Source organism: Takifugu rubripes, chromosome 10 (genome assembly GCF_901000725.2).
Source record: "Takifugu rubripes chromosome 10, fTakRub1.2, whole genome shotgun sequence".
Classification (NCBI taxonomy): Eukaryota; Metazoa; Chordata; class Actinopteri; order Tetraodontiformes; family Tetraodontidae; genus Takifugu; species Takifugu rubripes.
The window spans coordinates 10,656,448-10,670,265 of NC_042294.1; the positions used below are offsets into that span (position 1 = coordinate 10,656,448).

General features: G+C 54.3%; 1 protein-coding gene across 1 annotated transcript in view; it reads left to right on the top strand.

Moving 5' to 3' along the window:
• Window positions 1–5,625: 5,625 nt before the first annotated feature.
• LOC101062213 (cadherin-6-like) overlaps window positions 5,626–13,818 on the top strand; it is a 32,436-nt gene continuing 24,243 nt past the window's right edge. Inside the window, exon 1 of the mRNA XM_029842607.1 lies at window positions 5,626–5,827. The gene's annotated coding sequence lies outside the window, so the exon portion shown is untranslated. The remainder of the gene's footprint in view (window positions 5,828–13,818) is intronic.

Below are 13,818 nucleotides of genomic sequence, written 5' to 3' on the forward strand. Positions count from 1 at the left end.
TGATTTATGACGCCGTCAGGAGGTCGCCGGGGTCACCGTGTCGTCTGGGACGCCTTCATCTCGCCGCCACTCTCACATCCCAAACAGGAGCGCTCGTCCTCAGCGGCCCGCTCCTCGGTATGATGCTAAAATGCTAATTCCAGCTCTTTTTTGTGGTCGGTGCTGCGGCGGGATTAAAACGCCGCCTTTGTTGCCGGAGAATCTCGGGCGTGTGGTCACGTCTTCAGATGTTCTCACCAATTACGGAGAAACCTGCAGAGCCGCACACGGAGGAGACCGTCGGCTTCACCTTTAAACTGCTGAATTCCTGCCTCTGCATATGCATGGAGCCCCCCCCGACACACACACACACACACACACACACACACACACACACACGGGCGCGGGGGCGCGCTGGAGATCCTAGCAGAAGCCACATTAGCGGCGTTTAGCCGGACACTTTGTTAGCGTCTTTCCTGCTAATTCCGTGGCGGAAACGTGACGTGACAAACAGTTTATTCCTGTGGATAATTCACTTACACACACACACACACACACACACACCTGCCGGAGTTAGAGCACCGCCGCCGCATCTCCAGCAGGGAGGATTTCTCCCCAGCCTCGGCTGATTAGCTACGCCGGCTGAGTGCGTTCGGACGGCGAGGTGGGATGGCGGCGGGAAGGGGAGGGGGCGTAGGGGGGGGGGGGGGGGGGGGGAGTGATGCATGCTAATAAACACGAGGTGTCACGGTGTCATGCTAACATAAACTCCCCCCGGCGATTTCCCGGCATGTTGGACACAGTCTCCGCCCGCGTGACTCCTCCCCTCGCCGTTGTCGAGGTGGCCTCGAGTAGCTTTTGGATGGGGGCGGGGCTCCCAAGGTGGGCGGGGAGGTGGCTTAAAACACCTGTCGGAGTTTTATGTACTTTTAGGAAGGCGGGTGTGGGGCTAACCGACCCTATCTGACCTTCTGACCTCCGGGCTTTGACGTTCCCCACTTAAATTGCCCAGTTTCCTTCGCTAGCGGGCGATTATTCCGGTTATAACCGCATCACTTGTGGGCGGAGACTGACAGGCGCTAATCCCTGAGATGCACGCGCGCCACTTCCATAACAACAGGAAAGAATTAAAACATGGCTGGCTAATAACTCCCCGATGAAGCTGGAGCGGGAAAGGTCATCTCGTTATTAGAGATTGCCAGAGGATTCCGTATCCCGGCGTTAAGTATGTACACACGGAGGACAAAAACAAGTGCAAAGACCTTATCAGTTTCCCAAATTAGCGGTCGGAGTAGCGAAGAAACAGCGGCGAGCACGTCTGCCTCAATAGCATTCCGAGGTTCCCTTTAATTGGCTTCATGCTCCGATGCCGACGCCGGGATCTTCTGGAAAACCATGTAAATGGATCGCCGCGCCTTCCTGTGAGATACGACAATCATTAGAGGTAAACAGCAAAAGTAGCAAACTTTGTTACCTTTCCCCAAAATTAGCTTAAAATCCTTTGACTCGTTTTAGGATAACGTCACAGAGGCTAGCTAAAGAGCGAGGACGTCCTAGCGGCTGCATTAGCGCGACCTTAAAACACCGTGAACGGAAATTAAAGGCATGAGAAACCACAGCCAGGACCGCTGGCGTGAACAGAGGGTCGCTCTGTTTCTGATGATCTGATGACGAACGAGACGCTCGTTAGTCACGAGCAGATCCTTCAGCCCCATTTCCCCGAGGACCTTAAAGAACCAACTCCTTTAAGAGCGGCGGCCTGCTCACTGCAGGCGTATTAACGTTAGCTTCTGCGGCTAGCTGTGGTTACGTGACCGTCCCACTAAAACATAGATAGATGCTAGCTGCTGGCCTTAAAACCCTCATGCTAATCGGACGACCTGATGCGGGGGTGTGGGGGGGCTCACGCTGTTTTATACCTGTTTTAGTTAGCTGTTAGCAGTTAGCTCGGCCTTTATTTTCAGAGCTGGAAAAGAGAATTTCCGCAGCTCTTAATCTCCTCTCTTCTCTCCTTCACCCACTTTTCCGCCCAGCGTTCCCAGCTCTTCCCGCGTAAATCCCAACGCTGGGAACGGTGGTTCAGCTGGAAAACTGCGTTTTCGCTCAGCCACGAGAAAGTGATTCCAGCCTCTCACCTCCGGGGGAAAAGCCCCGGCATGCTCCCGGAACCTTGTGACCATCAGCTGCTCGACGTTCCCAACGACTGAGGCCTCCGGAGACGATTATCCAAGGTTCCGGAGTCGTAAACAAGACAGAACTCCGCTGTTTGGGATGAAAACAGCCTGATTTGATTCATATTTTCCTTCTCCGCAAACTCCTTTTTTCCTTTTTTTTCCCTAACTTTGGGAACGAGTTCAATGCCTGGTTGAACAACATCGTACCTGATGTTCTGGGATGTCCGTGGGCGCCGGCACTTCCGCGCTTCCTTGTTCGCTTTATTCTGCCGCATTGATTTTTCGCTGCATTGTTTATGGGCCTGAGTGTTTGGAAGGAGCCACATCGATTCCCATATTTTCGGGGCTCCGGAGGAGCAAAGATCCGTGTCGCCGCTGTAAAATTAAATCCGGTTAATTAAGATGGTGAAGGAATCAGTCACATTAGTCAAACGCATCGACCTCTTTAATGCTAAATTCTACTGTACGTTTAGTTTTATGGTCAAGAATAAGATGCTAGGAGAGCTTATGCTAACAGCTGTGCTAAAGTATTATAAAGTAGCTAGGATAAGAGTTCGAGCACAGACGCCAGTGATTTTATTTTTGTATTAAATCTTTTGCTGTTGCCCGTTAGCGAGCTTGGCAGAGCTGAAAGAACGCCACTGTGATTTCCTGCTGGATGAGAAAGGAGCTAGCTGACTGTTTTCAGCCGGGCATAATTTTAGAAGCTAAAGCTGGAGGCCGTCAACAGTCGCCTCCAGCTCGGCGTAGTCAGAACTGAACTTGTTTCCTGTTTTAGCACGCTAGCTGCCCAGAAGTGAATCTGTTGCTGTAAACAGTCTTTTGTTTGATAGTCTTTCAAGATTTTTCACTGCAGACGCCTCAGAAAAGGCTCGTTTATGCTAGTAGCACATGATTAGAACCAGTCTTTTCTACATAATATGTCATGATTATAGCTGATAGCTGAGGCTGGGGTGGAGCCGGACAGACGGGTCCGAGCTGTCAGGGGTGGGGCGCCGTGCCGTGTCCTTATTACCGTGCCGGGCTCTGGCGAGGTAAGACGAGCTTAGCGAAGTATGGATGTCTTTAAGCGGCAGAGCTAAGGACGGAAGCTAGATATGAGGTGGGATTTGCAGATCTGATAGCTTCAGCGACTCCTCTCTCACTCCGGCTGACAGATCCTAAAGTATCCGAGCTGTCAGGAATAATAGGAGTACATATTTGCCCTGAGGTTACCTCCCCCCCCCCCCCCCCCCCCCCTATTAACGTCATTCCTGTGTATCGCAACACACACCAGAACCAGCACCTGAGCAAATTAGCACCCTGAATTAGCAACGAGAGCTCACTGTTACAAACAAGCTAAGCTAATTCCCCTCCTCCTTGCTAATATATGCGCTAAATGGTGCAGCGCTACGTTATTTTCCTCCTTTTGCCAGAATGTTGACAGCCTTTAAAGAACCTGCACGGAACACCGTGCCGGTGTTAAGCCGGTTGAGTAGCGCTGATGCAGTCGAGGGCGGCGGTTATTCATCTCGGGCTGATCTCCTGATGCGACGTGATGCCAGATGCAGACGTCCGCTTGGCTCGCTGCACTCGGCGCTAACAGCAAGAGTTTGACGTTTGGTGGGGAGGACAGGGCAGCAGCAAAGTGGATGCTTGGAGCGCTTCCAGGGATTAAACTCATGAGGCTAACAGCAGCCAGTGGTCATCGCGGCACAGACGCTGCATGGGTGGTAGCACGCGTGGCGCGGCGTGGCGTAGCATAGCGTAGCGAAAAAAAACAGCGGCAACGTAAACCCTGAGCGCCCGCAGACCCGAATCTGGATGGCGAATGTTCATTTTTATTACAGGGGACACATGTTTTGTGGCCGATCTGAAGATTATCAGACTTTAGCCGACGGCTGAAGCGAGCAGCTAATTTTTTTTCCCCTTCAAAGCGCCCGTTCGAGGCTTAATTATCCCGTTATCGCGACAGATCGTTTCTTTTGTTTACACGCGATTATGATTTCGCCGTCTTATCGTCAGGAGATAAGAAGGCGTGACGACTCGGGCTAACGACGAGCCGCCTTGTCGCGCCTCCGCCGCTGAGGAGGACACTCGCGCGCGGGCATCTGCATTCCGCGGCGTTAGCGGCGACGCCGGCTGCATTTCTCCGAAAGGTCAACGCTGACTAGGAGCTAATGAATCACACACACATCATTAATTGGATATAATGAGATGGATAAACTGGTGCGGTTCTGTTTACGCTCACCGCTAACGTACATTTCTTTACATTAAACAGGCCCTTTTCAGCATCTGTGCCGCATTAGCGTAGCTGCGGCGTCACGCTAAGGCGAGTAATCCAAACATTTTTTTGTTTGACAGCCCGTGTCGACATATTTACTTTAATTTCAGCTACTAATTTAGCGCACGGACGCTTCGAGTTAAGCTTCGCGTCGTCATTAGCTAAGCATTTCCACAAACGTGTCTTAGCAGACGTTAAATATGCTAGCTGTTTCCATACGTGGCAGCAAGAGACTCGTTAGCAAGTTAGCATTCTTAGCATTCTAGCTACCATTTTGTGTGTTTTTCTGTTGTGTTTTATTATATATCATATTAAAATTAAATTCTAACCTACTAATCATGCTACACGCTACATGTGAACACAAATGTAGATCACAGCTGTGTAAGCTGTGCGGATGAAGCCGCTGGATGAAGCAAATATAAGCTGCATTACTTTGATTACAGCTAAACCGACAGTTTACAACGCGGCCGTTAATCAGATTTCCTCTAACCTACAAACAGAGCTGGACCTTGTTAGCAGCTCCTAGCACGAGTGAGGAGAACGTTTGGTCTGGCTGGGGGGGGGGGCTGTTGCTAATGTTTAAAAGCTAACCGAAAATTGAGTAAAAACCAGTCTGACAGATGTTTGTAGAAAAACTACTTTTTAACAAATTGAAATCCTTGAAAGGTTTTTGGTTTCGCTAGCATTTTTTTGCTAGCCTGTTTACTTGGTTCCAATCTATGTGCCCCCCCCAAAGTATGTAAAGCGCCTACCCGATTCTGTCGCTTTATTGCTTCATTTCAACCATTTTAATTTTAATTTTTTTTAACATTTTGAAGCCAACAGTTAGCATGATGTTCGTAGCATCAGGAAAGAGAATACACTTCTGTCTCTTAGCTTATCCGTTTTTGTGGTGGTGACACTAAAAGTTTAAACCAGCTAATGTAAAAAATTAAAACATTAAAAAAAAAGAATAAAATAGAGTCAGATTTGATATTTTATCATCCAAAATCAGCACATGTCCGTAAAAACCCTCTTCCCCTAAATGACGCGACCTCTGGTCGCTCCTGACAACAGATGATTGGCGCTTTAATAAAGCCGTAATAAAGGTGTGAACTGGTTTATTCGGGACTTTTTAAGTGGGACACCGCCCGGCTCGGACCCCCACCGGAACCCTCCGCTCGTCCCTTTTGTTTGGGCTGTTTTTTTGCTGCGCCAGGGACGCTGGATGCAGCCAATGGGAGGGTTGAGTCCCCTCAGCCTCTCTGCCTCCCTGACATCCACCAGCTCAGAGCTGAGGCGTCGCGACTCAGGCGCGCAGCTCAGGCGGAGCACGAGGCTGCGGAGGACGGATACGGTCGCCGCGGAGGACCGGAGGAACCCCCCCACACCCCCCCGCATCAGGTCGTCCGAGGATCAACTTGATTACCAGGTGAGATCGGCGTCGGAAAGTGGTGCGGACGCTGTTCGTGGCTGGCGGCGGTGGCTCGGCGCCGCGCACGACTTCGCCGTGCGTAAGAGTTGCCTCCATCTCCGCCGGGGACGCGCGAAAACGCCGCAAGAGCGGAGGGAAAATCGATCTCGCGCAGTTATTGGAAGTTATTCGATGCGACTTGGCGCTGCGTGTGGCGCCGTTGGATGTGTGGGGGGGGGGGGGGGGGCATTTTGCTGTCAACTTTTGTCAAACGGCTCCTGTGCGTCGGCCTCGTGCATGCGCCGATGTGCGCGCTGGGGAAACAGGAGGCATCAAACTGCGCCAGGCGCAAAGATCCGCCGCGGCGCGGCGCGTTGACGGCGCATCACGCGCCTTTGCGCGGTTTCTGCGCCACCGACGCGTCCATCCGCGTCCCCCCGGGTCCCTCCGCGTCCCCCCGGGTCCCTCCGCGTCCCCCGGGTCCCCCCGGGTCCAGCTCTTTTGTCCCCTCTCTCTCCCCGTCGAAGGTCCCTTTATTCTCGGGATGCGGATCCCTGCAGTTGGGACAGCGCGCTGCGGAAGACGCAGCGTCCAAGTCGTGGACACCTGGACGTGACGCGGGTTCTCGGGGACAACATGTCCTCCAGAGTTATTGTTCCCAAACGGTGCCGGGAATTTTACTAGGGCGGGTTTATACTGCAGAACAAGCAGAGAAAATTAACTTCTCCAGCACAGTGAGAGTGTGTGTGTGTGTGTGTGTGTGTGTGTGTGTGTGCGTGTGTGTGTGTGTGTGTGCGTGCGTGTGAGAGAGACACTTAAATGCTGATGGGGAAGTTTCTGTCCCTCTCTCTGGTAAAGCTGCCCAGAGGTGACGGAGAACTTCTCAGTAGCACCACTGGAATTCTCTGTCAGGTGAGGATGGATCAGGATCAGGATCGGGAGGGGGGGGGGGGGGTTCTGTGGTTCCGCCCGCCCCGCTTCGCCACTGCGGGCGGCGGGAACCCGGTCCAGGTTCTACTGCTGGTTTTGAAGTTCAGAGATCAAAGGGACCAAGTGGAATCTGTGGCTGATCAAAGACCCGCAGAAACACGGCAGGTGTTGAATATTTAAAGCTCCTGCAAATAGACTTTCTGTGTGTGTGTGTGTGTGTGTGTGTGTGTGTGTGTGTGTGTGTGTGTGTGCGGAGGTGTGTTCCAGAGCTAATGTGACATACGGGGGAACAGACGCATCAGAGTCATCCACCTTTTTAATCCAGGCCTCCGCGCTCCATTCCCATCTCCGACCGTGGTCGAGCGACGGCCGCGGCCTCCACGCCGCCGCGGGGCGGGCGACCGCCACCGGCGACCCCAGCTGATTGCGTTATTCGTGCTCCAGATGGGCGACGCCGGCTTGACACGTCTTGCTCAGCAACTGCAGCTAATAAAACCGGGTCCCAGCGGCCCCGGGAGCCGTCTGCGTCAACGGCGAATCCCTGTGGGAACGTCTGCGGCCTTCTCCCGCTCTCGTGGAAGAGAGACACAGAAACACAGAGAGAGAGAGAGAGAGAGAGAGAGCACCCCTGGGTATTGTAGTTCACTAGATGCACCTTGATTCTTGAGTGCATTAGTCACGCTCTGTGTGATGTGATAATAAATCACGCCGTTGTTTGTGCTGCGAGTGCTCGGGGATTCCTCCGACGACGTTCCGGAGCCAAATATTTATCTGGAGCCGTCGGCCAACTGGCGTCTCTCCTCTTTTCTGTTCTTTGGCAGATGCGTCCGAGCGTCGGCCGTCAAACGCGCCGCGGCAGTCGGAGAGGCTCAGTTTGATTGGACGCAGGTCACACGCTTGTGTGTGTGTGTGTGTGTGTGTGTGTTTGGGGGGGGGTCACATGATGTTTTTTTCTTAAAACCAGCTGATTGTGTGTGCAGCCGTTATGCTCACTTATCAGTTTGCAATCATGTTTGGTCACGCCTCCATAATTGTACATCCATCATTCCCCCCCCACACACACACACCCACACACAGACACACACCCCCCCCCCCCCCCCGCCATTGCTGCGTCACGACTTCATCTTTTACTTCTGGAGGCTCCTTGTGACCATTAGAGTGAATTTCCTGTGGGCAACAATGGAGAACAAACGACTGCTCCTCGTTAATGAGGCGCGTTCCCTTCGGAGGCGCCTATTTCTGGAGCAGCTGCAACCTCAGCCGCAGAGAGACTGAGGCCCCTCCCACCGCCGGCGGGAGACGACTCCGGGTCCTCCTCTGAGCCCGCCGTCGGTGGGATGGACCTCTCTGCAGGGCCGCCACGGGCACGGATTGAAACTTCCATAACTGAGATTCGGTGGTTGTTCCTGGACTGGTTGCCAGACATTCTGAGAGCCGTACGGTGGCCTGGAAGGGTCAGGAAGCGAGGATGGAACCACCACCGGGCTGGGGGGGTGGGGTGGAGACTGGGAGACAACATCCAAAATTCCTTTTTTATTTTGGGTGAGCAGAATGAGCAGAGGTCGTCTATACAGGAGAGGTGGAATCGATTTCCTGCCCCCTCGTGTGCAGCGTTAGGGTTGGGATTGGATTTGGGATTAAATCTCTATATCGAGTCCCTGCGTGTGTGTTGGGAGTGTGTGTGTGTGTGTGTTGGTAGTGTGTGTGTGTGTTGGGGGTAATCACCTAATAGTAGAAGTTGCAGATCCAGATTTCTATCAGGAAAGAATCAGCTGGAGGTCGGAATTTCTGCCGGCAGCGCGATCAAACTGGGGAACGTGGAGGTTAAAACCGTCGCTAACGAAGCCCAGGTTGCGGATCTCCGTGGATTTATGGGGACGTTTTTGGTCGACGGGCGCGCGGTGACGGAGCTCCGCCTCCAGGGCCAGCAGCTTCTCACCAGCGCCCCCTGTCGGACCCCCACGGAGCTCCAAGCGCTCATCCAATTTATGAAGCCGTTCCTCTGCCGAGGGAAAGAAAATCCTTGTTGTGTCGTAGGAATCAGGTGGATGAGGGCGAGCGTGCACGGCGGACGGACGTGCGCTGCTCCAATCTTAACCTCCCGCCCCTCAGATTCCTGCCCGTACAAAGCCCAGAGGCTTAACTCCGGCTGCAGTAAGTGGACTGAGGAACGCTAAACACTGTCTGGGGAAGGCTGCGGAACATGACAGCCAGTTAATAAGAAGACGGGTGAGTGCATGAAGAGAAGGGGGGGGGGGGGGGCAACATTGTCTAACTTTTCCAAAAGCAGAGGGAGGATTTGATCGGGACTGACGGGACGGGGGGAGGATAATATTGACTCTGGGATGACGAGAGGGTAATGGGAGATCAGAGAGCCCAGCCGCTGGACAAGGAGCATTAGCGCCTGACTGGAATACAATGAAGACAGAAAGAGGAGCGAGAGAGAGGGGGGGGGGATAATGCTGCTTCCTTTACGCCTGCAGGGCATCCGCAGCCAGAACTGTCAGCTCCAGGCACTCGGTAAATGACCCCCTCCTAAGCCCCGCCCCCAGGACGCCGCTAACAGTAAGCCATAGGTGGCGGCTGTTTAATTACACGTGCGACTTCGTTTGGGGCCGTTTCGGGGCCTCTTACTGCATCCTGAGGTGCGTTGTCGCGCGATTTTTTATTATTATTTTTTTGGTGGGGGGGGCACGTCAGGTTTTCCCGGCAGCGCCGGAATCAGAGTGATGTGATTCCTGTCTAACAGCCTGCAGGAGGAAGGATCCAGGTTATTGCAGATGACATGTAACACCTCCTGCCAGCGGGCATCGCTGCTGCGGGGGCCCCAGGGAGGCTGTTGTCTGGGCGGCGGCGGCACACTTGCACACCTGTCACCCTCCGCCGGCCCCTCCCCCGCTGGATAATGCTCTCGCCTGGGCTGTGAATGATATCTGGACTCCATTGTGCGGCTGTTTTCTCCGCTGAGCTATTGTCCCACGGAACGCCTTTGTGGCTCGGCTTATTCTGCAGAGGTACAATGCGCGAGCTGTTGGCGGCGCTGCGGATGAAGGCGCAAACACGCCGGTAAAGGTCCCGTTTGCTGTCGCTCCCACGAGCGAGAGACGAGACGTTCCCGCCATTGTTCTGCTGCTCCCCGGAACATGGGGGGGGGGGGGGGGGGGGGCTTTGTGTGCAGGAGAAAGGGGAAGACCTTCCCTCAAACTACCTGTCCAGTCAAAGTCTCCCTCCGGGGTCCCTGCGTGTTTGCACTGCGGCGCGGCACGTGCGCTCACAGTGCACGGCTGTAACAGGCTGAGTACAGCAGGCCGGCGGGGGGGGGGGGGGGGGGGGGAGAAGGTCACTCTTTGAGAAACCCAACAGCTGCACGCTGACAACGTGACACGTTCCGGGTCTCGCAGGCCTCCAATTACTGTTTGACGCCACTGTCCATCAGGGACGAACGGGCCCGGGACCCGCGGGGGAACCTCCACGTCGCCGGAGCGCGCAGCTCCGGAACCCGCCTCCTCCGCTGAGAGGATGAGTCCGATCCAACGGAGGCGGACCCCGACTTGGGTTGCCGTTCGCCCTGGAGGACGACGCGGGAGAGCTTCGTTCTTAGTTGGAAAAGATGCCGGGGGAATTTCTTTGAAATGGAAAAATTTCATTAAACATTCCATTTGTATTAATTATATTGTTGCTCTTGTTAGCATCGGAGCGCCGAGAAGTGGCGGCGGCGGCTCCGCCGGCGGTCTCAGGCAGCACTGGAAGCACTAATATTGGAGGCAACCATCCATGCCTGAGGCGCACGGACACGGCTCAGCACGTCACGGAATAACCGAGAACGGCTTTATTCTGCAGCAGCGTTGGTTCCTGGGAGACGTCAGTCGCTCACTTCCTCCCCACCAGATTCAATTAATCAGCCTTAATTCAATCTGATGGTTGGACTTCCCAGCTCAAAGACCCCTAAGTGGATTTTAAGAGAGCCAGAGTCCGCTAGCGTTCAGTCCCTCCTGATGGGGTCGAAGGGCTGTTTGTCCAGCCGTGATTGAGCGACACGCCCGGGGTCAAAGGTCGGGAAGCTGTTGTTTTACAGCACGGACAGAGATGTTGACGGGGCCGTGCGGCGTGCGCGGGCGCCCACTCCTGCGTTTCTGTGGCGTTTGTGACATTTTGGATCCGGATTTTTATGTTGGAACAAGCCCAGACACAAATACGTGAGGGCGCACGAGAAGATTGACCTGTACATTCAGCTGCGGCCTCATCGCCCCGCTCTCCAAACACAAAGGAGCAACGGCGTGCGCGTGCGTGTGTGTGTGCGTGTGTGTGTGTGCGTGTGTGTGTGCGGACACTCACAGAATCCCGTGTCAGAGCTCAGCCTGCAGCAGCAGCAGACACTTGTGAAACGCTGCGGATCTCCGCGCTCTCATAAATAATGGACATCGGTGAAGCATCTGTCAACTTCTCTGTCAACCCTGTTCCAGATGGGAGTCAGGCAGGCCATGACGGAGCAGCGTGTTCCACACACATAACAACCCCCCCTTCCTGGGTGTCTCGTGCCCCCGCCGCCCTGTTTACATCAGCACGCTGACACGCTCCCTCGCCATCGTCGGCGTGCGGCCGCTGGCTCGGTTCACCGCGGCCGGGACGGACCCGCGGGAGTTTTGAAATAAATGAAAGAGAAGGTGGGTTTGGGCGATGCTGGGGGAGTCAGGAGGAACCAGCTTTAAAGACGCACAACAACCACAAACTCGGGGGGGGGGGGGGGACGTGTTCCAGGAGACGGTCTGCAGACCTTCATTCGTCTCCATTTCTGTCCGGACTGGCTTCGTAACGGCTCTGTGTAAATACGAGCGATTCCCCAAAGCCGCCTGAGTAAACGCAGCAGCAGCTCCTCGCTCAGGCATAAACAAACGCACCTTCCGCGGCGGCAGGATTGACGGCGGCGGCGCTCCCCCAAACACTCTCCGGGCGTTCTTCTTCCTAAAGAACACAACCTTGACACCAGGCCCTCGGGACTCTGGCGAGTGTCAGCCGCCGGCCCGAGGACGACCTGAGACGAGCAGGACTCTCTGAGACGGGTCGTCCCGCAGCTGCTGGGTGGCGGTGACTGGACGCCTGCTTTATGGACCACAGCGCCGTCTTCCAGCCTCGTCCTGACGGAGGATTCAGATCATAAAGCAGCTTCATGATTTGCAATATGCAGAGTGGGGGGGGGGGCAGTGAAGGTGTAAATCAATGAAGCTGTTCCTTTTCTTCTCCTTTTTTTCCAGCCTGACTTTTGGCAGACTCCGTACCACTCTCCTCTCTTGCCCCCCCCCAGTAATGGAAAAGCTGGCACGCTGTAGCAAAGCAGAGTGAGCGGCTGTATTCGTAAACAGCCTCCGCAATCATTGGAGAGCCAGGCTTTTATTTGGTGTGCAAGGTATTTAATGCAGACTCGGGGTTGGGGGGTCTGGAGGAGCTAATGAACGGCCGCGGAATGAGGGGCACTTAATTCCAGTCTGGGAGCGGGAGCGTTGGGAGCAGCGGGAGCGGCGGGAGCAGTGGGAGCAGCGGGGTCCATTTTGTTGGGCCTCTTCAATAGAACGCTTTTGTCTTCAGGCTTTCTTTCCACGGAAAACAAACGCCGTCGGCCGGAATTTTAATGCAAATTTGCTGCACACAAACGCTGCAGAGATGTGGACCACACAACCTTCGTTGGAGTGGGGGGGGGGGGGGGGGGGGCTGGGCCCCACTGGGCTTTTCCTCCAGTTGAGACGTTCCAAGGGCCCGTCAAGAGAGAAGGGCCGAGTTAAAAACACTCAGCTGTTGAATCATGGTGAAATTTCCATCCCTCGCTCCAAATCGATCGCGCGAGTCCTCGCTCTCCGATATCCGTGGTCACCTTGGCAGTAAAGCACGGCATTGCCTCTTTAATGCCGCGCGATTTCTTTCTGTAAGCAGTCAGGAGAGGAAGGAAAAGAAATGTATCTGCTGACCTCAAACACAACGAGTTGACGGCCGGGGATAATGAAAGACCGTGCGCGCGCACGTGCGCCACATATTAGATATGATTTTTCCAGGTCCGTGGGCAAGATGAGTTTCCAGATGTCCACCCATGACATTGTGTTGAATTATTTTCCGCCTGTTTAACGGCGGCTGGCCTCTGTGGATGTGTTAATGCAGTATTGATTGTTTATCTGCTGTTGTGCTGTTGCCGAGTGGGAAGCACTGTGGGAGACAGGCGGGAGACGGGAGGGGGAATTCAATTGGGGACAAGCGGAGGGGGTTGAGATAAGGCACGCTACCTTCTTTTGACTAGCGAGCGCTGACTGACAATCTGGGGGGTGGGGGGGTGGGGGGGTGGGGGGGGGGGGGGGGGGGGGGATACAATGTGGCCAAACCTATCCTATTATCTGCCAATATTCCAGGTGTGGGATGGGGAACAGAAGCTGGAGTGGGAATGCAGGGTGGCTCGGAACGCTTCAGTCTCTTCCGCCGTTGTGATCTTCCCTGTGTCCACCTGCAGGTCCCGGAGTCCATATGGCTGACAACAGGGGCCCTCGGTGGCCCGTGCCCAGGCCCTGTTGTTGGGCCAACGTGCGTCCTCTCCCAGAGGAGCTCTATCCTTCCAAATAAGCTGGAAGGCTGGAAAGGCAGCAAAGTTCAAGGGACGCTCCAGTGGTGCGCCAGCACACTCAGTGTTTTGGCAGAGCTGGAGCATCAAATGGTAACACGGATCAATCGTGTTCTTTGTCGCTATAGTCGTCCAGGAGTGGCAGGGAAAAAAAGAAAAACAGAGTGCTCATTTCAGTGACAAGGCCAGTCCCTCCGGGATAACTAGAAAGGTAAATAAGCAGGAGCCACAGCTAAGGTCACGGAAGATCAGGGCTGTCTGTTGTTTATCTCAGAGGACGCCTGGGTCCCCTCTGTAACGACTGAAGCCAGACCAAAAATGGAAATGCACTATAGCCAATGAAGCAACAACCTTTCAGGAGCTCCGGGGATGGAATATGCATTCAGGCAAACAGCTCCTCTCCTTTATTCATCACGTTTATTCATCTTTGATTCAGCTCACTGTAAATCAATTATAACAAAATGGGAAGGAAGAAACCTTG